The 27,994-nt window shown below is 53.5% G+C and overlaps 1 long non-coding RNA gene across 1 annotated transcript in view; it reads left to right on the plus strand.

Moving 5' to 3' along the window:
- Window positions 1–25,013, plus strand: part of LOC141997951 (uncharacterized) — a 112,719-nt gene extending 87,706 nt beyond the window's left edge. Inside the window, exons 2-3 of the long non-coding RNA XR_012641789.1 lie at window positions 24,444–24,541; window positions 24,902–25,013. This is a non-coding gene — a long non-coding RNA (uncharacterized LOC141997951). The remainder of the gene's footprint in view (window positions 1–24,443; window positions 24,542–24,901) is intronic.
- Window positions 25,014–27,994: the final 2,981 nt, after the last annotated feature.

Here is a 27,994-nt window from a genome sequence, read left to right on the forward strand (position 1 = left end):
AGAGATTCAGATTGCAAGACCAGAAAAAAACATTGTGATCATCTAGTCTGACCCCCTGGATAGCCCAGGACAGAGACCTAATCTGGATAATTCCTAGAGCAGATCTGTTAGAAAAATACCCAGTCTTGATTTAACAATTGTCTGTGATGGAGAATCCACCATGACCCTTGGTAAATTATTCCAACGGTTAGTTACCCTCACCATTAAAAATGTACACCTTATTTCCAGCCTGAATTTGTCCACCATTAAATTCCAGCTATTGGGTTGTATTAGATCTTCCTCTGCTAGACTGAAGAGCCCGTTGTTAAATATTTGTTCCCCATGTAGATATTTATGGACTCTAATCAAGTCACCCCTTAACCTTCTCTTCATTAAGCTAAATAGATGGAGCTCCTTGACTCTAGCACTACAAGGCGGGTTTTTGAACCCTTTAATCATTCTCGTGGCTCTTCTCTGACTCCTCTCCAATTTAGCAACATCCTTCTTGAATTGAGGGCACCAGAACTGGACACAGGATTCCAGCAACAGTCGCACCAGGGTCAGATATGGCAGTAAAATAACCTCTCTTCTCCTACTCAAGATCCCTGTTTATGCATCCCAGGATCGCATCAGCTCTTTTGGCCACAGCATCCCTCTGGGAGCTCATGCTCAGCTGATTATCCCCCACTACCCCCAAATCTTTGTCAGAGTCGCTGCTTCCCAGGAGAGAGCCCCCTACCCTGTACGTATGACCTGCATCTTTTGTTCTTAATATGTACATTTAGCCATATTAAAACGCACACTGTTGGCTTGCTCCCAGTTTACCAAACAATCCGGATCGCTCTGAATCAGTGTCCCCTCCCCTTCTGTGTTTACCACACCCCCAATTTTTGTGTCACATGCAAATGTGATCAGTGATGATTTTACGTCTCCTTTGGGATACACCAGACATGGAGTAAGTTGCTGCGCGAGGCTTTGAACATTCCTTGAGTCTGTAGAACCTGGCTCAGGCTGGTCTCCTGCCAATGGGCTGGGATTCAGTACAGCTGGCTCAGTTTCTAACTCTGCCACTGACTCCCTGTGTGACCTTGGTCAAGTCACTTTACGTTGTGCCGGGCGCTGCACAGACACCCAGCGAGAGACAGTCCCTGCCCCAGCTGAGATCAGGGCCCCGTTGTGCTGGGCACTGCACAGACACACAGCGAGAGACAGTCCCTGCCCCAGCTGAGATCAGAGCCCCGTTGTGCCAGGCGCTGCACAGACACAGGGAGAGACAGTCCTTGCCCCAGCTGAGATCAGAGCCCCATTGTGCCGGGCGCTGCACAGACACAGGGAGAGACAGTCACTGCCCCAGCTGAGATCAGGGCCCCGTTGTGCCGGGCGCTGCACAGACACACAGCGAGAGACAGTCCCTGCCCAGCTGAGATCAGAGCCCCGTTGTGCCGGGCACTGCACAGACACAGCGAGAGACAGTCCCTGCCCCAGCTGAGATCAGGGCCCCGTTGTGCTGGGCGCTGCACAGACACACAGGGAGAGACAGTCCCTGCCCAGCTGAGATCAGGGCCCCGTTGGGCCGGGTGTTGCACAGACACAGGAGTTGCAGGTGTATTTTCAGCTCAGACTTACCTGTGCCGGCTCGGATCATGCTAATGCTCTAAAAGTGGCAGTGTAGCCCTGGCTGTACAGATGGCAGGACAGGCTGGCCACCCCGAGGACAGTCCCGCCCGAAAGGACAGGGACACACTGAGGGCGGGCAGCCCATCCGTGCAGCTGCGGCTACACGGCTATTTTTAGCACACTGACTCGATCAGAGCTAGTGTGGGTATGAAAACCCAAGCTGGACATTACTCTCCGGCTCCAGTGCAGACATCCCCACAGAGATGGGGGGATCTGAAAGGAGCACAGGGTATAAAGAGTAAACACGTTGGTTTTCACTTCATCTGACTTTAATTGAGCTGATCTTATCTTCATGAAAAGTAATTCTGTCTTTAGCTCCCCTCTGCGTGTGGTGTCCCGGGGGAGGGCTTTATACTTCAGTACCAGGCCAACCAAACTGGGCACTTTTGTAAGTTGAGAGAGTCGGTATACGGACTAACACGGCCGCTACTCTGAAACCTGGTATAATGAATGTGTGTTTGGAGCCGTGTAACTCCAAAGTGACCTTGAGGGAAATCCCACCTGGTTTCTCTGTTGATCTGAGGAGGAGCTGAGCCAGTCAGTGGCGTCGGGAGGAGAAGGGATTATAAAGCATTCATCTCTGCCTTTCGCCTGCTCACCAATGACTCGTAACGAGAGATCAGTTTTCACCGTGGAAAGCAGCGTGGGTTTGTGTAGAGACTAGGCTCTGCCGCTAAAACCCGCATCTGAGGGCATCGATGTCGAGCTGTCGTGTTGGATTGTGTCTGTACAATCTAAGGCCAGGTCTACCCAACAAACGTACGTCGGTGTCACTACGTCGTAGTGGGGGTGAAAATCCGCCCTCCTGAACGACGTACTGACACCGACCTGGCCCCCTGGGTAGGCAGCGCTATGCTGACAGGAGGGCGATGGCCATTGACATACCTCCCTCCTCTTGGGGAGGTGGCGACCCGCGCCGAGGGGGGCAGCCCTCCCATCAGCCTAGGGAGCGTCTTCACTGAGCACTACACGGCGCTGGAAGTGTAGACAAGCCCTGAGTGCAAACCCAGCATCGCAGATCCACAGGGCTCTGTTGTGCCCTGACCTTCCTCCAGCCCCTTTGGGAGCACGCCGAGGACGTGAACTGAGCTTTTCCCCAGGGTGGGCCGCACGGTCCCACAGCTCCGCGACTGGGACTCCCAGCTCCAGCACTCCCGGTTTCTCCCCATGTGCTCTCAGAGGGACTGCGGTGGGTTCAGATTCCCCGTGGGGGCTGAGGTCCCTTCAGCGAGCCATGTACCCACTGAGACTTTTCAGTGCCGGGGGTCCGCCTGTTCCGAACAAGGCAGAGTTTCTCAGCCCCTGGAATACAGCATCTGCGAGTCCTTCGGTCAGCATGGGACAGCCAAGCCTAAGCCAGAGTCGACCCTGGCAAAAGCCCCTGTGCTCATATTGTGTGACCTAGAATCTCTCGTCTCTCGCTCTGCGCCTCTTACCTCCTTTGTGGGTCTGCAGCAACACACTTAAAAAAACCCCTTCGTCTTCATACCTCATCTCTTTGGCCTCCGGCTTCCGACTTTCCCCTCTGTTCACCTGCACAGAGCTGGAGGAAATCGCTTGCTCTCGGCTGCTCGTCAGCAGGAGATAATGGCGCAGCGGGTCTTGCATTCATTCCTCTCTGTCGATTTCACTCAATTCTTCACAGGGCACTTGGGTCCAGCCTGGACTGGCACATTTGACATCCACCCATCCCTTTTCCCCGTCCCAGTGGAAAGCAATACAGAGGGGGTGGGGAAACTGAGGCACACATGTTGCTCATAAAAGTATTACCAAAAAATCCCATGTTCTCCCAGCTGTACGTTTTACCTCATTTCAGCTAGTCAAGGGATAGGGTTGACCTCAACTGGCTACTCCAAGGTAAAAACCAGCTGAGTCTCGTCTCTGCTCAGGTTTTACAGCAAGATTGCTGGCTGCATTTATTGGTCTCAGTGTAAACCACCCTCTTTGTGCAGCGCCGACATAGGCTATGCGGGCAAAACCAGCCATCAGTAAAATAAAATGGAGTGAAATAGGCATTGCCAGAGTAGATCAGACCTGATGCCCATCTATCCCAGTGACCCGTCTCCGACAGGGGCCACCAACAGCTGCTTCAGCGCAAGGGACAAGGAACCCTGCAGGAGCCAGTTATGGGATAACCATCCCCAGGAAGACATACCAGCTGCACAAACACATCCAGGACCCAGGGGATGTGCACAAGTGGCTAGCTCCTGGTGCCCTGGCGTCACTGCTATTGTCTTTTCCAGCTAGCTGGATCAAAGCCAGCTGCCGCATGTCTGTATGTATTACAGACACCCTCCCTCCCCCGACTGCAGTGCAGATATAAGAGATGTGCGCTCTGAATCAGGAGAGCTTAGATCTCTTTAAAACTCGGGGTTTTTTTCAGCATTTACTACTCTAACTCTGGATAGTCTCATTCCCCATGTACATTTCCAGTCCTTTTTTCAATCCAGCTAAACTCTTGGCCTCAATTATATTGTGTGACCATGATTGAGAACTTCAGAAGAAACATAAAGATCATGTGTGATCTGTCCCCTGACTTGTGTAACAAACCCACAGAGCACGAATGTAGAGCTCTCCAGTGTATTGTTTAACGTGGCATTTGCTTGTGCAAATATTTGTGACAGTTATTTACACTATCAGAGTTTCATATTGCTGGAATGCTAACAAAGATTTTTCAAGTTGCAAAACAAGAAAGTGCTGTAGAAACTCAACATGTCTTTTTCCTGTAAACTACTGAAGTATATTTAGGCTTGGCAGAAACTGATTTTTATTTTTTTTTTATAATTTTGGGGGATCGTATCGATGTTCATTTTAAGCAATTTTTACTATTTTCATCTATTTAAATTTTCACAGGTGTGCAAAAGGAGGGGGTTTAAACATTTTTTGTTAATTGTATTGATTTAAATGTTCCCAGTTGTGGGAAATTCACAAACAGGGGAGGGGACAGAACATAACTATTGAATGACACCGGATGTTGAGATTCAAAAAGTTAACACTAAATCGCAAAAGGTCCCTTCCAACCCTGATATTCTATGATTCTATGAAAAGTTACAAGACAAACTGTCAACATCCCGAGGTTGCAACTTGGGTCTTGATTAAACTCTAATGCCATTCTCAAGCACCTTTTGTCTGACTTTGCCTAGCTATACATGTCTGTTATCAAGGAGGCAAATGGGGTTTCATCACTTTTGCATCCGATGAAGTGAGCTGTAGCTCACTGAAAGCTTATGCTCAGATAAATTGGTTAGTCTCTAAGGTGCCACGAGTCCTCCTTTTCTTATCACTTTGTGTGTTTCTGGAGAAATCACCAGTTAACAATAGGAATCTCATCTCGCCAACTCTAAGTGTGTTTACCCACTTGCTCAAAGGTTTAAAGTGCCCACACCCTATCTGGGCATATGAACAGAGAGGGCTCCTCCTGGTGGTCAATCTGTTCATTGCATGTATGTGACCAGATGCAAACTCCTACAGAGAAATTACAGAAGAGGGAACAAATCCTACACGTCCCTGATGCAGCCGTTCCCCTGAGGGACCCGGGCAGGGTTCGCCCTCCTGGATCTCATTCTGAGTGGATCTAGCCAGAGCCAGCAAACACTTAAGCAGTGGCCTATGCGTGCACACGTGCAAGCAGACCCCGTGACTGCAATGGGATGAATCGTGTGCATACAGACACACACGGGCAGCTCTGCCCTGGTTTGGGGCCATGGTTTTCATTCTCCCGAGTGCCAGGTCTCTCCAGCTTTGCCCTGGGCGCTCTCTGGCTGGATCTATTTAATAGAATCATAGAAGATTAGGGTTGGAAGAGACCTCAGGAGGTCATCCAGTCCAACCCCCTGCTCATGGGCAGGAAGGTTTTCCCCCGCTAATATTTAGCTTAGTTTCTCGCCTGCCTTATTCCAGCCCAGCCCCTCCGGGCTGCCCCCACACAATGATTATGGCCCAGGGGTTTTTTGCAGCTACAGGTGATACCAGTTGAAGGTGCTTTGAAAGGGGCTGGTTTGCAGAGGGTGGGTGCTTGGCATTTTCTGACAATTCAAGCCCCTTTAAGGCGACGGTCCCCAAATGGTGGGGTGCACCCCCCTCAGTGTGCATGTAGAAACATTCGGGGGGGGGGGGAGTAATGGCAGGGCCTGGTCAAGCCCCCACTGAGGACAAGGAGAAAGCACCACCCAGCCCCTCTCGGCCCCCAGCTCTTCTCCGGCTCCGGCATGAGCCCCAACCTCTGACTCCTGGGGGGCAGGGAGAGGCCTTCCCAGGGGGCAGATTGTTCCTCAGCTGCCTCATGCAGTGTTAACGACACCTTGCTTTGGAGGGGCTGGTGCTAGCCATTGCTGGAGACGGGATACGGGGGTAGATGAGCCCTTTGTCTGATCCAGTCTGGAAGTTCCTGGGGTCTTATCTGTCCTGGAGTCTCAGTCAGGATCCTGGCCCCATTGTGCCGGGAGTTGTACATACACATAGTTAAGAGTCCTTAGCCCAAACAGTTTACAATTTAAATACCGCGAGAGGGGTATCACCTGGAGATGATCAAAATGTGTCGACTGAAAATTCTTTCTCTCCCCCCGCAATCCCTAGAAAGTGGGGTTTCATCAGAACTGAGATTTTTTCATGATGAAATGTTGATTTTTCATGGTTTTTTCAGCTTTTCCACGGGAGAAATTGAAATGACCCTTTTCACATTGATTGTATTCTTTCTTATTATTTCCATCTTTAAATGACGTGTTTTGGGTGGTCCCCTGCTTTTTAAGCCAGAAAGTGGAGCGAAACTCACTTCTCCGTGCGGTGTAACTTTGAACTGGCTATAAAAGCAGAACGTTTGATTTTTATTTCAACTTCCCAGTTCTCTCCCCTTCAAATAATAAAATATATTTACACATGGTTGTGAGATTGCCACAAAAGATGGAACTTTTTTCAAATGGAAAAGGGTGAATAAAGTTAATAGCGAGAAAGTGCTATTTTCTCTCACTTTGTAAACTTTTTTTAAAATTCACATTTTGCCAGTTGATTTTGACCTTAAGTGTGGGGGGAAACACGCCTCTACATTTCTTACAAAAAAACCCAAACCTGTTTCCAGTGGGAGGATATGTAGAAACATGAGCTAAGGTGGGGTGTTCCCCACCTTCTAATATATATTTTTACATAATAAAAGTGGAAGAAAAAGGTGGGAAAGAACCAAAAAGCCACAAGTGGAAATTAGAGTTGAAAATTAAACAAAAATGTTCATTTTGAAATTTCCATGGGATCACGGTGTTTTCCCCTTAACTCCTGTAAGCAGTGCCATCTTGTGGCCGGGGTAGCTCGCAACTTCCTGCCTCAGTTTCCCTATCCCAGGTTCCCAGGAGTCATCCACGGAGGCTGGTGCCCAATAACAACCCCTCTTCTTGGGGGCTGGTTTGTTAAATATAAAAATAACCCCAAGGTCGAGTCTCTTCCATTGGAGTCTCCCACTGGACACGGCTCCCCCTCCCTGCGCTCTGTGTGTCTCAGCCCTGGCCTCCTTTGCCTGTGGTCTGTCCCTTAGGTGCACAGCGTACCCCTGTGCACAGCGTTCGGTGTAACCCTCCTTCCTGGGCTCTGAGCAGACCCTCCAGCCGCTTCCCCAGCCACCTCCCTCCTCTGGGTAATGGGGCAGCCCCCTACATCCCCAGCTGCCCCTGCGTGAGCTTCCCTGGCAACACAGAGGGGAATGAGTTCTGGAGCTTCCTGTTCGAAACCTAACGAGGACAGATACTGATTAAGAGAACAATGATAATAGGGAATCGTTTGCATGGCAGCCGTGTGGGAGAGCCCCAGTCATGGACCAGGACCCCACTGCGCTAGAAGCTGTATGAACATAGAGCAAACAGCCAATCCCTGCCCCAGAGAGATTAACCCATTTCTGATACTGCAGGGGATTTCTCTGATGCAGCTGGCCCTGGCCAGGGCCAGAGACAGGACACTGGACGACATGGACTCTGGATCTGATCCAGCCTGGCAATGCCTACCTTCTGTGATGGGGCAAGACCAGAGGGCTGGAGGAAAGTAGTTAGGAACAGGTATATTAGCCCCAGGCGAAACAAAGCCATGGAAACCAAACTGGCAGGTGCTCATTAGAACACCTGGAGCCAATTAATAACCCCCTAGACAGTCCTAGAAGCAGCTCCATTGATTGGAACACCTGGAGCCAAGCAAGGTCTGGCTGGAAGGGGTTCAAAGCCTCCCCTCCAGTCAGTTCAGGAGCACACAAGGAGCGTGGTAGGGGGGGTGTTGCCGGAGGAGCTGTGCGAGGAAGGGGTGCAGCAGCCAAAGGACTGGGAGGGACAAACACCGTCAGGCATCGGGGGAAGAGCCCAGCAGTTAGAGTGAAGGGGGGACCGGGGGCCAAGGGGAAGTGGCCCAGGGAATCCTAGCAGCTCTGCCGTTATCTGAAGAGACAATTACCGACAGCTGCTATCCATAGGGTCCCTGGAGTAGAGGGTGGGCCTGGGCTTCTCCCTTCCCCCCATTAGTCACTGGGGCGGAGTGACCTGAACAGTGAACCACCCGCTGAGGGGGGAAGACTAATTGAGACTATGGGGTTCCCTTTTCCCCTGCTGGCCAACGATGAGAGTAACTAAATCAGACTGCGGTGAGCCTCTGAAGTAAAGGGACAGGACTGAGAACTGTAGTGAGCCACTGAGCCGAGCGGTTAAAACTGAAAGTTGCTGTTTTTTCCCCAGGAAAAGGTAAAATTCTCAGCCTACCGCTAGCTAGAAGCACAGCACCCAGCACGGAGGGGAGGAGCTCCTCCACAACTCCTGGACGGTGATTTATATAAGTCCTGCTCCATCCCTAACTCTATCTGTATATACAGAGTCTGTCTAGCTCTCCATCCATCCGTGTATCCATCCAACCTTCTCTCTCTCCATCCATCCATCCGTGTATCCATCCAACCTTCTCTCCATCCATCCGTGTATCCATCCAACCTTCTCTCTCTTCATCCATCCGTGTATCCATCCAACCTTCTCTCCATCCATCCATCGGTGTATCCATCCAACCTTCTCTCCATCCATCCGTGTATCCATCCAACCTTCTCCCTCTCCATCCATCCGTGTATCCATCCAACCTTCTCTCCATCCATCCATCCATCCGTGTATCCATCCAACCTTCTCTCCATCCATCCGTGTATCCATCCAACCTTCTCTCCATCCATCCATCGGTGTATCCATCCAACCTTCTCTCCATCCATCCGTGTATCCATCCAACCTTCTCCCTCTCCATCCATCCGTGTATCCATCCAACCTTCTCTCCATCCATCCATCCATCCGTGTATCCATCCAACCTTCTCTCCATCCATCCGTGTATCCATCCAACCTTCTCTCCATCCATCCATCCGTGTATCCATCCAACCTTCTCCCTCTCCATCCATCCGTGTATCCATCCAAACTTCTCTCTCACTCATGTATTTCTAAGACTACTTTCACTGTGATTCCTAATAGCCAGGTATTGCCAGTCCTGTCCTCTCTTTGCACGCCTCACTTCCGCTCTTCCCAGTCACCCCACACCCACCCTTTTGTGACACCAAAGAGGAGGACACGGACTGGCAGGGAGCTCAGGATCAGTCAGAGCCATCCCCTGCTATCGCAGGCTACCCGTTTGTATCATCCCATCCTTACACTGACCAAGCCCTGTCTTCCAACTAGTTAGAGCATTTGCCCCTCACCCCACTGCACCTAGTAAGAGGTTGTGCCAGAGTCTCACCCCTCTTCCGCTAATGGCCAGCCGAGAAATGTTTAGGGCTGGTTTCTCCACATTTGTTCTGGTGGCAACCAACATTGTCCTTTAGCATCAGTAGCTCTTCTCCCTCCCTGGTGTAGTTATGGAGAGCAATTACGTCCCCTCTCAGTCTTGTGTTGCTAGGCTAAACCCCCAAGCAGTTTGAGTCTCCCCTTGGGCAATCAGCCCTCCATCACCCGATCACTCCAGCAGCCCTTCTCTGCTCCAGGGCTCATTGGAATTCATCTCTCTTGAACACAAGTGATTGGAACTGTTCACAGGATGGCAGATGGGGTCTGACCAATGCCGTGTAGGGTGGTATTAATACCACCCTATCTCCACTGGAATCAAACCTTACTAGTCTCTATTATTCCTATGGTTGTAACATTCAGCAGCACCAGGTGCAGACCAGGGCCCCATTGTGCAAGGTGCTGTACAAATTCCGTTTACACTCCAAGCGGAGGACAAAGGGCTACATTTCAGCCCCTACTTTCTACCCTTGGCACCTCTGCCCCTGCTGCTGTGTGTGAGGACAGCCACGTCCCTGTAAACAGGCAGTGAATGATGTTATGTTAAACAGTAGCTGGCACATTATAGCCCTTTCAAGGAGTTTGCTAGGCAGCGTAACTGACAGAGCAGCTGGAGGGGGATGTAGCAGAACATAGCTAAGTGGAGGGTGTACCTTAAAGTATTTGAGAAGGGTTCTGACTTCACATTGTGTTTACACTGATGCAGCCCCACAGCAGCCCGTAGAGCTACTCTGGATTGACAGTGGGGTCTCAGATCCAAATCCATTGACATGAGTGGAGTCACTCCGGATTTCCCCCGGGGTCCTGAGAGCCAAATCCAGCCCTGACTCCACTGACATGAGTGGAGTCACTCCGGATTTATCCCGGGGTCCTGAGAGCCAAATCCAGCCCTGACTCCATTGACTGTAGTGAGGTCAGTCTGGATGGATCCCAGCGTGACTGAGATCAGAATCCACCCCTAACACTTTAACAGGCCCACTTGGTTTGTTGCCTTTCCAGCTGCTTCCCCTCCTCTCCCATCATGGAACAACGTGCAACGATTTTAGCCTCCAGCAGGTGTGCAAAACGAGCGGGAGACACAGTCCTGTAACACTTGCCCCTCTCGGGTGATCGGGTCCCAACCTGGAGTCCCGGTTCCCTGCTCTAGATTTACGGTGATTGGCGGTTGTTAAGAGCAGGTTGGACAAACACCTGTCAGGGATGGTCTCGATAAGACTTAGTCCTGCCCTGGGGGCAGGGATCTGGCCGAGATGACCTCTCGAGGTCCCGTCCCGTTCTCTGATTCTATGAGTCCACTGCTGGGTGACCAGTGGGGGATGCAGCCTCTAGCGGGTAAAACAGGCTTCAGCCCGGCTTGTGGGGCGGTCGCTTCCTGTCTGGTCTCCCCCAGGCAGCGTGGGGGAGTGTGAGAAGGCCAGGGGAACCTGCAGGGCTGTGCACTCAGACACAGCCTACCGGAGGCTGGTATATAACCAGGGCATTGGGATGCCGTGGGGTTGGGCAAAGGATAAACACGGAGACAGGAAACTATGGACCCAGAAGCCAGCCTGGGGTAGGATACATTCTGCATATAAGTTCCAGGAGGCTGGAAGGGGTGTGTGTGTGTGTGTGTGTCTGTCTGTGTCTGTGTGTGTACATCCAACCCCCATCCTCGCTGACTCCGGCTTGCACAGAGACATTTCCACATGGCCCGGAGTGGGAACGAGGCTGAGCAAGAGATGGGCAAAAATTTTCAACGTGAAACTTTTCGCCAGCCAAAAACTGCAGATTCCGGTCAACGGCGACATTTTATGGATGGGGAATAAAATTCTGGGGGGGAAATTCAAGCTGAAACGCTTCCGTTTTCCACTCACGAGAGCTTTTCCTTTAGAAATTTCCTTCTGTTTTATTTCATTAAAAAAAAAAAGTTTAAAAAACCCCCCAATCCCAGAAATGAAACGTTTCCTTCAACCCCAAACTATTTCCCCCCCCCCCCTCATTTCTTTGGACCAGCCAGTCAACCGAACAATCACTGTCTCACCCCGCTCTTGCTGTGCAACCTGGCTTCTGCATGGACGACGGGAGAATCCAGGCTGGGGTGACCCTCCGCATGCAGATCAGCGGGATCCCCAGGGGACGGGATCCAGGCTGTCTCTTCGGAGCAGTCCAAAAAGTACCAACAGTCCCTCTGTGTTACGCTTTGCCCTGGCAGCGAATTTCCATTCTGGGTAAAGCTCCCCAGCAAAGTCTGCAGCCCGTGTCCCGGTGCTACGACCCAGGGCGCTACCGGCGTGATCCAGACACAGCTGCGATAATCCCAAGACCAGCCTTTCGCTAGTGCCACTGGAGGATCTGAAAGCCCGTCATGAGCCTCACACCCGTGAGGAAGGGGAGAATGAATGAGTCCAGCCAGACCGCACTGCACTGCAAAGAGGCCGTGCTGGCAGGATGAGCGAGGCAGGTGCCCAAAGAATCCAAACCCCTAAGGGCTCTGTCACGGGGGTAGCAGCCAGCCAGGGTGGGGCTCACGTGTTGTGTCTGGAGTTTGATCTCCTGGGTCTGGGCCATCATTAGTGTCTGTTCCTGCTCTGATGGTGGGTGGCTCTGCAGCAGGACGATCTCTGCTGTCTCCCCCCACGTCAGGTGTGATTCTTTCTCATCCTTCAATCCCCCTGACAGCCAATCCCCACCTCATCCTAACCTAGGGTGACCAGATAGCACGTGTGACAAATCGGGACGGGGGTGGGGGGTAATAGGGGACTATATAAGACAAAGACCCCAAAATCGGGACTGTCCCTATAAAATCGGGACATCTGGTCGCCCTATCCTAACCACTAGACCCTGCCCCCATCCCAGAGCTGGGATAGAACCCAGGAGTCCTGGCTCCCAGCCCCACCCCCTTCTAACCACTAGCTCTAACCACTAAACCCCACTCCCTTCCCAGAGCCGGGGAGAGAACCCAGGAGTCCTAGCTCCCAGGCCCCCCTGCTCTACCACTAGACCCCCCACAGCTGGGGATGGAACCCAGGAGTCCTGGCTCCCAGCTCCATCCCCTCTAACCACTAGACCCCACTCCCCCCGGAGGATGGAACCCAGGAGTCCTGGCTCCCAGTCTTCTCTGCTCTAAACACCAAAATATTTAACTCTCTCTAGCAGTGATGTGGCTTTTCCGGGGACTCCCTGGGGCTGAGCCCCGGCACCGTCCCATCCCTGTTTCTCACGCCGGGCCAGATCTATCGCAATGAATCCGCCCTGCCCCTTACCTGCGCTCCCTCCTCTCCAGCCCACTCATGCCCCCTGTGAGGGGCAGGAGCTCCAGCTGCAGCCCCAGCTCCCTTCCCCTCTTCAGGATCATTTCCCGGTGCGCTCAGATCCAGTGCGAATCCACCCAGCGAAATCCACAGAGCCAAGAAAATCCACAGAGCCACCCAGCGGTGGGAGAACGTCCCCTGCCCATCTCTGTGCTCCGGAGACACGGGAGTGAATCTGCTCCTCAGGGTAACGGCCTGCTGGGGAGAGTCTCACCTTCTGATCTCTGCTTTTGTTGCAGTGGAAAAAGCCTCCCAAAATGCTCCTCCCAGGACAGCCCAGAAGGCGGGGCTGGGGTTCACAGAATCACAGACTATCAGGGTAGGAAGGGACCTCCGGAGGTATCTAGTCCACCCCCAGCTCAAAGCAGGACCAATCCCCAACCAAATCATCCCAGCCAGGGCTCTGTCAAGCCTGGCCTCAAGGCTGGAGATTGCACGAGCTAGGGAACCCATTCCAGTGCTTCACCACCCTCCTAGTGAAAAAGTTTTTCCGAACATCCAACTTAGACCTCCCCCTCTGCCATTAGCAGGGCCAGCTAGTGGCTGGTTACAGCACTCGCAATTCATTGCGATCGGGCACGACACCCTCTAAACATGTGTTGCCAACGTGCCCGGAAGGCGGCCGACCCCTCCGGTGCCTGTCCCAGGTAAAACCCACCTGCAAGCAGGTGACCCCCTGGGCCTGTCTCACTGCACCGTTAATCGGGGTGATCAGCCTAGCCCGGGGGCCGGATGAAGGTCTATCAGCACCCAAGCTCGCCCGGGGGGCTTCCAGCACCTCCAAACCCGGCTCAGAAATTCCATCTGGACAGGGAGGGGGTTAGGGCTAAACCCTGGGCCCGAGCCTGGGTTAGCCGTGCAGTGTAGATGTACCCACGGGGTTTGGGGCTTGGCCGCAGGGGATGAGTTCAGAAGCTGTTGCACTATTTATTACTATTGTGGTAGTGCACGGGAGATCAAATTGCAGCTCGTGCTAGGGGCTGTACATTGTGCTAGGGGCAGTACAAATACTTTATTCCTGTTTATTATTTGTGTCACAGGGTCTGCCCAGGTTTTCTCCCTCTCCTCCCTGCGCTCTGTGTTTGGGCTGGTGCAATAAAGAGGCCCAACGCCTTCTTTTGCTCTTTCACCCGAGTGTCTTTATTTACAGTGCTTGTGCGGCTCCCCTTTCCCCCAACCGCTAGTCCCCCCCCAGGGTCTCCTAGCCCTTGAGGCTCCCTCCTATTGGCGAGGAGACAGAGAGGTAGCCCGCCTGTCTCCTCCCAGGCTGGGACCCTGGGGGGCGGGGTTCTTGCGCTTTTGGGGGTTTGACCCTCTCCTCACTCCCTTCTGCTCCCTCCATTGGGTACCCCCGACCCCTTCCTCAGGCTCCATGTCCCAACTCCGGTCTTTGCCCACCGGGAGTCCCCAGTCAGCTCCCAGTAGGACCGGGTACGGCAAGTCCTTTACTAATCCTACCCGCTGACCCCGGCAGCGCCCCTGGACCTCCAGAGGCCCCAGGTCTGACCCCTCTTGGGTGCAGCGTCTGGCAGGCCTTTCCCCAGTCCTGCTCTCTTACCGGGCTTCACTACCTGCCTGGGCTCCTCTGCCTCGACATCTTCTTCTGTTAGCCCCACCGTCTCCGCTCCTTGGGCCAGCTGGTGTCTTTGGACCCAAACACGCATCGGGTCCGGGAGCCCCAGGAGGAATTGTTCTGCTAGCACCTGGTCCATGACCTCCTCCATGGTCTGGGCTGGAGGCCTCAGCCACCGGGTGGTCCAGTCGGTCAGCCTCTGGGCGAATGCCCTGGGCCTCAGACCTGCTGTCCAGAGGGCCGCCCGGAACCACTGACGGTATCTCTCCGTTGAGAGTCCCACTCGGTCTAGTATAGCGGCCTTTACCGCCTCGTAGTCCCTGGCCTGGGTCTCACCCCAAGCCATAAACGCGGCTGGGGCTTCCCCTCCCAGGTACGGGGCTAGCCGCAGGGCCCATATCGAACACTCCCAGTCTGCCATTGTCGCCACCCACTCAAATTACCCCAGAAATGCATCTGGGTCATCTGTGGGGCCCATCTGGCAGAGCCCCCACCCTGGTGTCCTGGTTCTATCCCTGGATGCCGGACTCACCACCCTTTGGAGGTTCTGTTGTTGGGCCGCTGACTGCTCCCGGATAAACTCCTGGAGGGCCCGCTGTTGGTCCGCCCGCCACGTCATCAGGGCCTGCCTTTCCATCTGTTGGGTCCGTTGCATCTCCTGCACCATGTTCACCAGCCACTTCAGGGTCTCCTCCATGCTGGCAGCCACAAATAACAATGGCTAACATAACATCAGCCACGGCCTATTGACAGAGATTTGCTTTCCTCGCACACAGCAGCAGGGACAGAGACACTAGGGGCTGAAAGTGGGGACTCAGATGTAACCACTTGTTGTCCGCTTAGAACGTAAACACCTTGGGGCAGGAGCTGTCTTTTTGTTCTGAATTTGTACAGCACCTAGCGCAATGGCGGCCTGATCATAGGGCTTGCAGGCCACTTGCCATCAGAGTAAGTGTGTGGCTGACATGTCATGTCTAACAAGTGGCAGCCATACACTGCGAGTTTGAGTCCTCTCCCTGGCAGCTTTCCGAGAATGCGCGTTGTGCACATGAGCTGCATTCGGAAAGGTTTGCCCTGAGAGCAAAGCGTCTGGTTTCATGCTTCATGTTTCATGGTGTGCAGGCAGGCTCCCAAATCCAGACAGTGGCTCTTCACATCCACTTTGCCCTGGTGTCAGGGACTGCCCTGAGTGCCCATCCTGCAAACATTTACACACCTGAGCCCTCCCACTGCCATCCAAGGCTACTCCTACGTGGCTAAAGCGTTTGCAGAGGTTCCAAAGAGCTGAGGCTCCGTGTAAAAGGAACATTACTTCAATTATTCCAATCTTGGGTTGATGAGATGCTCCTGCCCGCCCCCTCCCTTCACAGCTGAGTCTCCCACCCAGTGGAATTCTCCAAGGAAGTTCCCACTCCGAGACCCGAGACACTGTGGCCAGCGCAAGCTGTCCCTCTGGTCCAATCCCATGCTTCAGGACATAGTCTGAACGCCACAGAGGTCAGTAATTAATTCCCCACCTGCATTTACAGGCCACAGTGTCCAGGGTCTCGGAGTGGGAAATTCCTTGGAGAGTGACCAGAGAGATTGAAGTGATAGCTGGGAGTGCTGGTCGCGTAGGGCCTGAGGAGGGAGTCTACATAGCCAGACAATCCTGCTGTCAGGGTGCCAATGCCTGAGATGAAGGGGCGTCCAGGATTTCCAGGTTTATGGATCTTGGGTCGCAGATAGAAGACCCCGGGTCGGGGCTCTAGGGGTGTGTCTGTGCAGATTTGTTCTTGTGCTTTTTCAGGGAGTTTCCTGAGCAGATGCTGTAGTTTCTTTTGGTAACTCTCAGTGGGATCAGAGGGTAATGGCTTGTAGAAAGTGGTGTTGGAGAGCTGCCGAGCAGCCTCTTGTTCATATTCCAACCTATTCATGATGACGACAGCACCTCCTTTGTCAGCCTTTTTGATTATGATGTCTGAGCTGTTCCTGAGGCTGTGGATGGCGTTGTGTTCTGCACGGCTGAGGTTACGGAGCAAGTGATGCTGCTTTTCCACAATTTCAGCCCGTGCACGTCGGAGGAAGCACTCTATCTAAGAGTCCAGTCTGTTGTTTCGACCTTCAGGAGGAGTCCACCCAGAATCCTTCTTTTTGTAGTCTTGGTAGGAAGCTCTCTGTGGGTTAGTATGTTGTTCAGAGGAGTGTTGGAAATATTCTTTGAGTCGGAGATGTCGAAAATAGGATTCTAGGTCACCACAGAACTGTATCCTGTTTGTGGGGGTGGGGGGCAGAAGGAGAGGCCCCGAGATAGGACAGATTCTTCTGCTGGGCTAAGACTATAGTTGGATAGATTAACAATATTGCTGGGTGGGTTAAAGGAACCACTGTTGTGTCCCCTTGTGGCATGTAGTAGTTTAGATCGTTTAGTGTCCTTTTTCTTTTGTAGAGAAGCAAAGTGTGTGTTGTAAATGGCTTGCCTAGTTTTTGTAAAGCTCTCCAACACCACTTTCTACATACCATTATCCTCTGATCCCACGGAGGGTTAGCAAAAGTTAGTGCCTGTCTCACTCCCCACAACCTGCAAGGTCTCCTGCCAGCAAAGGGAAGCTGCTCCCAGATCTGGAGCTGCATTCGCATGTCCTGAGGGCTGTCCTGCACCAAAGTCACCACGGACAGGTAGGTCCTCAACCTCCATCTCTGTCCCAGCTGCAGGATGGCCTCTGGTTCCTGCTCCCTCAGGCACCTGGAGATGCTGAAATACGGGTGGGGTTGGCAGAGCAGGAGAACACCCCGTGAGGTTAAAAAATGGCAGTGAGAGCCTTTTCCCTCCCTGGGAGATTATGATGTCCCTCTGTGGGGACTCCCTTCCTGGCGGATGCTGTGCTTTCGTTCCTGGACACTGCCAGGAGGCCCAGCTCCCAACCCTAGCAGCTGGGCTGTTCCATCCCCTACTGTGTACCCAAACTGCCTTGAAAGGACTATCCAAGCCCCTCCCAGGCCTGCTCCCATTGCGGGTCTCTCTCCTGGCTGAGCACAGGCTGTTCTTATGTCGCCCAACAGGCCTGGATCCTAGTTACATGCTGCTCCTTCTCACGTGACCCCTGCACTTATTCCCTTCACCTGGGGATAGGTTCAGTTGAGCTACTACCCCTTTCATGGCCATCTCACCCTGGGACAGCCTGAAACTGGAAACCTGTGCTCGAACAGTAACTGTTTGCTAGGAAAGGTGCTGAAGACACAACGGAAGAGGAAATCCTTTGGACTGGATTGAAATTATCCCAAAGGAAAGTGAATGAGAGAAAATGTCCAGCGTTATCCTCCGAGTGAAAGAAAAAAATGAAGGTCAGAAAGGACCATTCTGTCCATCTTCTGTGTAACACAGGCCCTAGAACGTCACCGAGCGCTTCCTCCAGGAAACCCACAACATGTGACTGAGCCAGAGCACGTCTTCTGGAAAGACATCTCCATGCATTAGAGCCAGCTGGTCAGAAACAATCTTTCTTCTGCAGTGACGTGAAGTTAAAGGTCACGGAGAAGAAGAAAACCTCGACTCGGGTTGTTGCTGGAGCTGAAGCAGAGAGGCCAGGACAAACACAGCTAGGGCCCAGGACTGACTATCAGCAGATCTGCCGTTTTCTATTCCTGGCTTTTTGATCATGATCAAATCTCTTTGCTTCTGTGTGCCTCAGTTTCCACGACTATAAAATAAAGCTACTCAAGGTTCTGTTTTTTTCTCTCCTGTTTTTCAAGGCGGGACACTTAGATACATTTGGGGCCTGTCTATGTTACCAGTCTAAAGTGTATTTGTAAGCTGATGACCCCCACATGTTGTTCAGAAGCTATGGATGACACAAGCTCCTAAGTTTGTTCTGTGCTTAGCCCCTATGGCACAGCTGGGCTGGGCGGCCTTTTCTCGCTGAGCTGTGTAGAGCAGGTTCTGGGCACTAGGGATATCAAGAGGCTCTCAAGGACTAATTCTTGAAAATAAATATCAATGAACTGCAACCCAAATAAAAAATCACTGCTGCTAACATTGGTGGGTGATAAAATACTAGCAGAGTGCTAATTAATGAGGAGGACAGGGCAGTGACACAGAGCAATCGGATCCCTTGAGAAGCTGGACCCATTCAAAGAAAACCAGTTTGAAAATACCCAAAGGAAGGGTCCTATCGCTAGCAACAAAGCATGCAGGCCACACCTACAGAATGGGGAAGTGTATCCAGGAAAGCACTGACTGTGAAGAGGATTTCGGGGCCATGCTGGGCAAGCCATTCAACAAGAGCACCCAGGGTGATGCTGTGGTGAACAGGGCTAAAGCCATCATTAGATGTATGAAAAGAGCAATGAGGCACATAGGGAGGTGACACACCATGCGGAAGACTGATCATGGAATACTGCATCCAGTTTTGGCGTCCACCTTTGAAAAAAGATTTGGAAATATTGGAGATGGGGCAGCAAAAAGCAATGAAACCTTTTGAGCGCTGGAGAAAAATGCCTGCGAGTGAGCGATTGAAAGAGCTCAGCCTGTTTCGATGATAAAAAAGATCGGGAGGTGACGTCATTGAAGTGTTGAAGTGACTTCATGGAGAGAAACTATCGCGTATGAAAGGGCTCATTGATCTAGCAGAGAAAAGCATAAGAAGACCCAGTGGCTGGAAACTCAAAAGAGACCAATTCATATGAGAAAGAGGGCACACATATTCAACCGTGAGGATGAATCACCAAAGGAACAAACTAGAAAGGGAAGTGGTGGGAATTCCCCACCTCTTGATATCTTCTCATGAGGACTAGATGCCTTTCTGGAACGTGTGTAGTCAAAAACTAGCTCCTATGCTCTACAGAAAGCATGTGATATGCAGGGGGTCAGAAGACACGCTCTAATTGTCTCTTCTGTCCATAAAGTCTGCTAATTTATGAAAAACTGAGCGTTGCATGGGGAGAAGCCTCTGATGTTTTACTGTGTTCGGCTTGAGTCCACAATGAACGCTCATTGCGTGGGGTGATCAAGGGGAAGCAGCTGAAACATCCAGTGAGGCTGGACAGGGGCAGGACATCAGCACTGCAGGGGAGGGGTGGGTGTGGCAGTGACATCACAAGGGCCTTTGGCAGCACCTCAGCCTATTGGACAAAGGTGGTGGGGAGGCGATGACCTCACAGAGAGATCTTGACATCAGCCAGGCAGGACAGGGGTGCAGGACAGGGGCCACCTCGGAGATTCCTGTGGCTTTGCTTCAGTACGTCTCCTTCTCGAGGTCTCTCCTGGAGGACTGAGAGAGCATTCACTTGCACGTTCGTGAGCACAAGGAGGACCCTCTTCGGAGTTTTCTCCTTTTCTTTTCGTGGTTTTGCTGGAAAACAGACGTCCCGTAGAGAAGGTAAGAGCCTCGGAGAGGTTTGGAACCTGTTCAGTCTGATCCATCAGGTGCCGGCTGATTTTTAGGAAAGGAAAACACTAGATTGTGGGGGCAGCATTTTATTTCCAACCTAGGACTTTGTCCCTTAGAATTACTGGGGACATGGGGATATCTCCTTTTTGTTTTCCCTTTTCCTGTCTCTCCCTCCTTTCTCGTCTTCTCTTGCATCTTTGTCCTTTTCCCCTGCTTTCCTTTCACCACCAGGACTTGTCTGTGCGTGTGGAGTTGGGGACGGAGCGGGAGCGGGGGGGGGGTTTGCTCTCCAACTCTCATTGCGGGAGGCCCTCCCAAAGACATGTGGCTGGAATGGTGCTCTAAGAGTGACTCCCTCCGGTGGTGACCCGGGACATCTGGTGAGAACTCTCAGCTTTCTGCTTCTCAGAGTCTCAATGCTGATTGGGGGAGCTTGGGGCTACTGTGAGGGAGGAGGCTCAGGACCTTGTTACTCTTTTAAGACCAAGGAAATAGGCCATAGCCAAATATGTATTTGATTGCTCTTGCCGCTTTTCTCCATTCATTGTCTTTGAGTAATTCATGATTCTCTCTCTAATGGGCTAGTTCTTCTAAAATACTTACTAAATCATTAGGTTTTAATAAAGCCAATGCAACCCCATACGTCCAGTAACAAAGGAGTCAGGTGGCACCCTACAGAATGGGGGACAATCCGCTGGAAAGCAGTGACCCTGAAAAGGATTTCGGGGCCATAGTGGACAAGCTGCTCAGCATGGTCTGTCAATGTGAAACTGTGGTAAAAAAGGTTAAAGCCATTCTTGGATGGATAGAGTAGTGGGGATGGAAAGGGAAGTGAAACAGCATTGGTGAGACTGATGTTGGAATGTTGAATCCAGTTCTTGTGTCCACATTTTGAATATTATGTTAAAACAATTGGAGAGGGTACAGAAAAGATTTGAAATTGAGTGAGGGGGATGATGCCTTCTAATGAGACATTGAAAAAGCTCAATCTGTTTAGTAGATACAAAAGACAAATGAGAGGTGAGTTGCTTGACTTCATGGAGAGAAAGTGTTGAGTATAAAAGGGCTCTTTTATGTCGCAGAGAAAGGCATGACAAGTCCCCATGGATGGAAGCAGAAATCAGAAAAAGTATAATGACAAAAAGACCCAGATTTGTCAGAGGGTGGTTCGTCCTTGGCACAAAGTACCAAGAGAAATGATGGCTTCTCCATCTCTTGATCTCTTCGAATAAAGACTAGATGCCTTTCTGGAAAATGTTTGAGTAAAAGAAAAGCCCAGCTCTTCTGATATACAGGAGGCCTCAGGATACGCAGGGGATCAGATTAAATGCTCTAACGGTTCCTTCTGGCCATAAAGTCTCCTAACTTGTGAAAAGCTAATTGCGGCCTGGGGGAAGAACCTCTGTGTTCTACTGTGTGGTCGGTGTCATCCCCACAATGAAGAGTCATTGCGTGGGATGATCCAGGGGAAGCAGCTCAAACATCCGGTGTGGCTGGACAGGGGCAGGACATCAGCACTGCGAGGGAGGGGTGGGTGTGGCAGTGACATCACAAGGGCCTTTGGCAGGACCTCAGCCTATTGGACAAAGGTGGTGGGGAGGCGATGACCTCACAGAGAGATCTTGACATCAGCCAGGCAGGACAGGGGTGCAGGACAGGGGCCACCTCGGAGATCCCTGTGGCTTTGCTTCAGCACGTCTCCTTCTCGAGGTCTCTCCTGGAGGACTGAGAGAGCATTCACTTGCACGTACGTGAGCGCAAGGAGGACCCTCTTCGGAGTTTTCTCCTTTTCTTTTCGTGGTTTTGCTAGAAAACAGACGTCCCTGTAGAGAAGGTAAGAGCCTCGGAGAGGTTTGGAACTTGTTCAGTCTGATCCATCAGGTGCCGGCTGATTTTTAGGAAAGGAAAACATTAGATTGTGGGGGCAGTATTTTATTTCCGACCTAGGACTTTGTCCCTTAGAATGACTGGGGACATTGGGGTTTCTCCTTTTCGTTTTCCCTTTTGCTCTGTCCCTCCTACCTTTCTCTTCTTGCTTCCTTTGTCCTTTACCTCTGCTCTCCTCCCACCACCAGGAGCTCTGTGCGTGGAGCGGGGGCCAGGGGGGTTGTGGGAGGCCCTCACAGAGAGGTGAGACTGAACTAGTGCTCTGAGAGTGATCCCCTCGGTGGTGACCAGGGCCATTCTTTGGGCTATTTGGTGAGACCTCTTAGCCTCGCAGCCCTCAAAGTCTCAACCTTGATTGGCTGAGGAGGGGGCTATTGACAGGGAGGAAACTCTGGTCTTTGTTGTTCTCTTTTATGACCAAGCAAATAAGTCACAACCAGTTAGATGTTTCACCAATGTGGATGCTGCTCTCCATTCATTGTCTCGGAGCAGTTCATGATCCTCTCGAACAAGTCCCTGCTCCTTTCTCAGCCTTCGTTTCTCCTTCTGTCAAGTATGAATAACAATCCTCTCCCACCTACCTCACCGTGGGTGGATGCTGGGGATCCACTGAAGAGTGTCACTCGGAGCAGTGCAGACTAGGGGTGTCCTATCACACTAAGCCATAGCAGATTATGACCTAAGATTCGATTTGATTTGCATTTTATTCTTTTGAAATTGTGAAGAGCAGCAACTACTTAGCTCAGACTGAAGCATCTCGTCTAATTTTCCAGAGCATCGTGTCTCCCTTTTGTGTACGATGAGACAGTTTAATGCCCTGTGACAAACAGGAGATGCTCTTCTTTTGCAAACAAATATTTTTGCAAAGAATTTTCATCTTACTTGTTATGATTTCAAGAAACAAAGTGGTTTTGCCTGAATGCATTTTCTGAAGAAAACGGTTTCCATGAAAATGTTCACACCTTATTTCCTGGGCTCTGGAAGTGCTGGGATGTCAGGATCCTGGAGGCGCTGTCACCTCCGCCCTAGGGCAGTGTTCTGCACTCCCCTGCTGCTGGCTGAGTCTCTCCGTCCCTTGGCAATAAGACACTCTTGTTTTCACAGCCAGTCGATCGCCCTCGTGTCATCACCCTGCCTGCTGGCCGGGCAGGGTAACTCCTGAGGTCACCACCCTCCCCAGCCTGCCTTGGGCTTGGGGAGTGAGGAGGAGGGCGAGGGACGTCTGTTGACCCTGAATATCCGCCATCCATCATACCATCACTGAGAGCAAGTGAGTGGCATTAGGGTTCCTCGGTGGCTTCCCCTGTCTGTGTGGGGAGAGGCAGAAACAGGGGGAGAGGATATCTCCAAAGGGGGATTTCATTTGCAAACAGCCCCCAAGAGCCCCTCACTCTTAGACCGGGCAGGGGCTTCTCCAGAGCCATCTCCAGTGTGTTTGGAAAGGTTCCAGCAATGGGGCTCCCAGCCCTTCCCTTGTGGGACACTGTTCCCCAGGCTGAGAGTCTCTGAGCTGGGCCAGACCTTGTGAGCTGCTGAGCAAGGAAACCAATGGGGAACGAGGAGGGCCCTGGTTTTCCTGTGCCTAGGGTCTTTGTGACTTTGACGTGGGGAATGGTTTCCCAGGAGAAGTCGGGAATCCTGGCTTCTCTTCTTTCTCTACCCTGGGAGGGAGTGTGGCCTGGGATGACAGGAGGGGGCTGCTTGTCCAGAGGAACCGATGGTCTTTGGGACTGACCCCATTGCTGGAAAAGGATGAGACTCCTGGATATTGCAGCAGCAGGGATTACGAGGGGGAACGTTGGGAGCAGATCATGCAAGGAACTCCTGCCCGTGTGTGTAGATGGCACTCCCTGCACTCCTGTGGGGGCAGAGGGGGCGGCTGTGGTTGGAGCAGGGAGGAGGAGGGACGGAAAAGGCCCAGGAGTGAAAGGCTGCCTTGAGCCCAGACTCATCCCTGCTCCCCGCTCGGTTCCAGGATGGCCAGGCTGCTGCGGATGTTGCGGAGGAAGGCTCTGCAGGTGACCCCAGAGCCTGAGGGAAGCAGCTCCTGTCTTCCCAAGGGGCAGAGCAAGCCCTGCGTCCCCGCTGGCGGGGAAGCAGCTCCCGTCCAGGCCAGACGGCGGAAGTGCCTGGCCTGCTGGAGAAGGAACCCGGCTCCCGGCGCAGGCGCCGAGCTGGGAGCGGCCCCGACCAGGCCCCGGTGGAGCTGGCCCAGGCTGCGGTTTCGGAGACAGGACCCAGCCCAGGAGGGGCGCCGGGCAGGGTGGCTCTGGGGCTGGTTGTGTGGGCAGCAGCGGCCCCAGGAGCCCAGCCCTCATTCCCACCAGGAGGCCTCGCCCTGCCCGGTCTCTGAGGCCCTTCCAGCCCCCGCCGGCCAGGAGGGGGAAGGCCCCTGTCCCAGCACCGGCAGCTCAGCCTGGGACAGCGGCAGCACCTGGGCCTCTGGCAGCAGCCAGGCCGACGGGCGCCACTGCTTTGCTCCAGGTGAGGAGCCAGGCTGGGCCCCGGGAGGGCTGAGGACGGGATGTGAACCCCCTGGGCCCAGACGCTCTCCCAGGGATACGGGGGGGGTCCCCAGCCCATGTGTCTGGCCTGAGCCCCGCAAACCCCACGGACAGCAGCAGCCGTCACACAGCTGCCCCTTCCGCACGGGGACCTGGGGTGGGGGCGTGAAGAGCTGCTGCCACCTTGGTCCTTGCTGCTCCGGGCGGGGGAACAGGCACCTCCCCTGGGGGCCTGGGCAGGGGAGGGGGGCTCTGCTCTGGGCTTCTGCAGCTCTTGGGGGCTGAAGGCATCCCTGAGAGGGAGGTTTGGGGCCCCATCTGCCCTGGGTGCCTGAGGTGGGAAGTGGGGTCTTTAATCCTGCTCTGCTCACCATGCCCCTGTCCTTCCCTCCCTGGTGCAGGGAGCCCCCTGGATTCGGAGCAGGAGGAAGGGGTGGACGTGGCCAAAGATGAAGCTGCTCTCAAGGTCATCCGAGAGCAGCTCCAGTGCAGACATAAGGTACAAATGTTCCCCACCTGGGCTGGAACCAAGATTGCCCTGTCCCTTCCCAGCATCCCCACCCCCTGCCGAGGGTCTTGTCCCTCCTGATCCACCACCCCTAATGGGGCCCTTTTACATCCATGATGTGGGACCCCCAAGATGGGGGTGTTTGTCCCACAAGAGCCGAGGTCGTCTCCCCCCACAGGCACTGTCCCGGTTCCTGATCCTACTTGTGTAGGAGTGGTGGGGGATTTGGAGAATAGGCGGGTCCCCACAATCCCCCATTGAGGCCTGAGCCCTGGAGCTGGGGTGGGTGGGGCAGGAAGGTCCCTCCCTAACAGGTTCTCTCTGTCTATACCCCACTCCTGGTGGGTACAGGATGAGGGGCAGCAGCTCCTCTTCCTTCAGGCCATCTACCCCGCATGTCTGGCTGCACGGGAGAGAGGGGAGGACACGCTGGAGCCGCGCTGCTGCAAGGCGGCTGTGGTGAAGAGGATCGTGGTGAGTGAGACACGCCATACAGCAGCTGGTGGGAGGAGAGGGACGTGGGATTGACAAGAGTATGGCCAGGCTAATGGGTGGGGGCTGGGTGGTTTTGGAGGGGGCAGCAGAGGGCAGGGATTGCTGGGGCTGAAGACTTGGGAGAAATTCTGAGATTGGTTGGTAGTGGGCAGGGGGGGAATTGTGGGGCTGGATGGCAGCTGAGAGTGGGGGACAAGGAATCACATGGTCCCAGCTCGGTCGTCGGGATGGGGCTGAATGGGGGCAGTTTTGACAGGGAGGAGGAGAGAAGGGGATTGGGAGTGAGCTGGGCAGGAATCCGGGAAGGGGGACAAGTCGGATGGGCAGGAAAGAATCGGGGGAGCAGGAGGTGGTGGGGATCCTGCTGGCCATGTGGGGCACTGGCTGTGTCATCTCCTCACTGGGAGGTGTCAGTCAGGCCTGAATCTCACATGCTCCTTTGTCTCCTTCGCGTCTCACAGGAGCTCATCGAGGAGCTTCCCGACGACTCGTCACCCAGCGCCGTCCTCGCCCACTCCCTGGCTGCAGTGGGCAGCCTCTGGTACCAAGACAGCCCCACCCCCCCACCCCGCCGGCTCCCCTCACCCCAGTGCTGCTCAGGCCCAAGGCTGGGAGTCACCGTCACTGTCCCTCCCAGGTCACCTCCCAAGAGTGGTGCCTCTGGCAGAGATGGTGGGCTGGGAAGGGTCACTCTCTCCTGGCGGGGCTCTTCTTTTCACTCCCATAACATGACAGGGGCCTTGGGGAGGGGCTCACTCCCGGGCTCAGATACAGGAGGGGCAGCAGGCTCCAGGGAACAGGAGCTATTCCTGTCCTGCCACTGTCTCTCTGGGACTCCTTGGCCTTCTCATTCCCAAGCTCAGTGCCTCAGTTTCCATTCTCGCCAGCCTGTGCCTATATCCCTGTGGGTTGGTGTCCGTGTTGGCGACAGTCCCACCCGCATACTGCACAGTCTAATACCAGCTCCTCTCTCTTGCCAGCACCATGAAACCTGCTCTGGAGCCAGACCTAGAGACCCACCTCTTGCGAGCTGCCCTTCACTCCGTCTTCACCCTGGGCACGGAGAGGGACACCACCGGCATCCAGGTACATCCTCCTCCTCCATCCTCCTCCTCTTCCAGAGTGGTTCTTGGTCCTGCTCTCTTGATTCGCTGGAGCTCCACATTTAGGGGTGGGGTAGCGGAGATGGAACGAGCTGCAGGGTTGGATCCTTCCCTCCGGCAGGGAAGAGATTACCCCTCTCTGGGGGATTTCTTTCTTTCTTCCTTTCTTTCTTCCATAAACCGTGTTTTGCCCAGAAGCCCAGCTTCCATCCATAGCAACTTGGCTGTTTCATACTCTTCTGCCTACAAGGCCCTCTGCAGAGACCTGCTAAGCTCATGGATGAAAGGTCCAGGGGTCATCAATTCTTGCGAATTGCCTGCAGTGGGATGTGAAGGAGAGAGGCCAGGAGATGTGTTTGGGAGTCTCCCCAGTGCTTCCCAGAGACCCCTCTTCCCATCCTGTGGCAGGTGTAGGCTCAGGTTCCCTAACTCTGACCCATGCTTTGCAGACTCTGCACAAAGTCATCCCAGAGGTCCTGGATGCCATGCTGGGGAATCTGCTGGCAGAGTCCCCAGACACAGACAGGCTCCACTTCATCTTGGAGGTGAGCCCCGTTTTACCTTAACTCTTTGGGGGACTGGTAAGGAGAGACTGGAAGATCCATTTTCTACTCTGTCCTCCTAGCTGGGTCCCCAGTGGGCCGTCCTTGGTTGGGGAGGTCAGTGCAATGCAGTGTCAGGTCCTTCCTTCTTGAGGGACAGAGGAAGGAGCTGGGACTTCAAGCCAGAGCTCTGGTTCTGCGGAGCACGAACCACAGGGCTCCTGGCTGTCTTGGGGAGTGAGAGTCTGAAAACCCACCCTTCCCCCACCCCTCCAACACACACACCCCATGAGATTTGGGAGATGGTTCTCAGAGAAGAGGCACACGCTCCTTCCTAGAGAAACAGGAGGACCCCAGGGAATCAGCCCTTCCCTCTGATCTGCTCTGAAATTCCTGGGGGGATTGTGCTCTCAGTCACTCCCTACACCCCAGCAAGGATTTGCGTAGCAGGGAAGGGCGAGGGTTCAGTCTCCTTTCTGGTGAACTGTTCAGGAATCAGGAGTTCTGGGAGGAGGGGACCAGCCCCGACCCCGAACATTGTCCCAATCGAGAGAGATGCTGACAAGTTGTGACCTGCAAGGTACAAGCAGTGTCCTGGGGAAAAGAATCCCCTTCTAAAGCTCTGCCATCAAGGCCTGAGATATTCCCCCCTGCGCAGAATGTCTCAGGCCCCTGGGGCTGGGGGCGTGGGGCTCATTTGCAAAGCAGGTGCAGCTGGCCATTGAGTCTGACCTGCCTCCTTTCCCCACAGCATGTCAACTTCTGGGTCGTGTCCAGGGTGTCGCAGGAGCGAGCCAGGGCCATCAGGAGCAGCACAGCCCTGCTGAGATACACAGTCACCCTCCCTGAGTTTGACGTAAGTGACCTCCGACCCCAGCTTGCTGGCTCCCGGCGGAGGCGGGCTGGCTCCGGCGGGCTGCAGGATCTGTTGCTGCCGGGGCTGTGGCTTAGGAGGGTTCTTCATGGGGAGGAAGGGTCAGAGCAGGGATTGAGCTCGGCTTGAGTCAAGTTCTTCTTGTCCTGGTTCAGTGTTGTCCCTGGGCCTTTAAGGGGCCCATGCTCCAGCCCCTGCTTGGCATCCCAAAGCAGCTCCGGGCTCCCTTGGCAGCAGAGCAAATGAAGGCTCCATCTCAAGCTCCTCTCCCCCAGCATCTCCTGCAGAGGGGCTAAGGGGAAGGAGCCCTCTGGCCCAGGGGGGACAGGGAGCTGAGAGGAAAATGCTGATGGAGTCCCCTCTCCTCTCCCTTCCATTAGATCTCAGCCGAGTTCCCCAGGATGGGGCACCATGTGGCCCAGCTGGCTCT

This window comes from Natator depressus, chromosome 14, assembly GCF_965152275.1.
Source record: "Natator depressus isolate rNatDep1 chromosome 14, rNatDep2.hap1, whole genome shotgun sequence".
Classification (NCBI taxonomy): Eukaryota; Metazoa; Chordata; order Testudines; family Cheloniidae; genus Natator; species Natator depressus.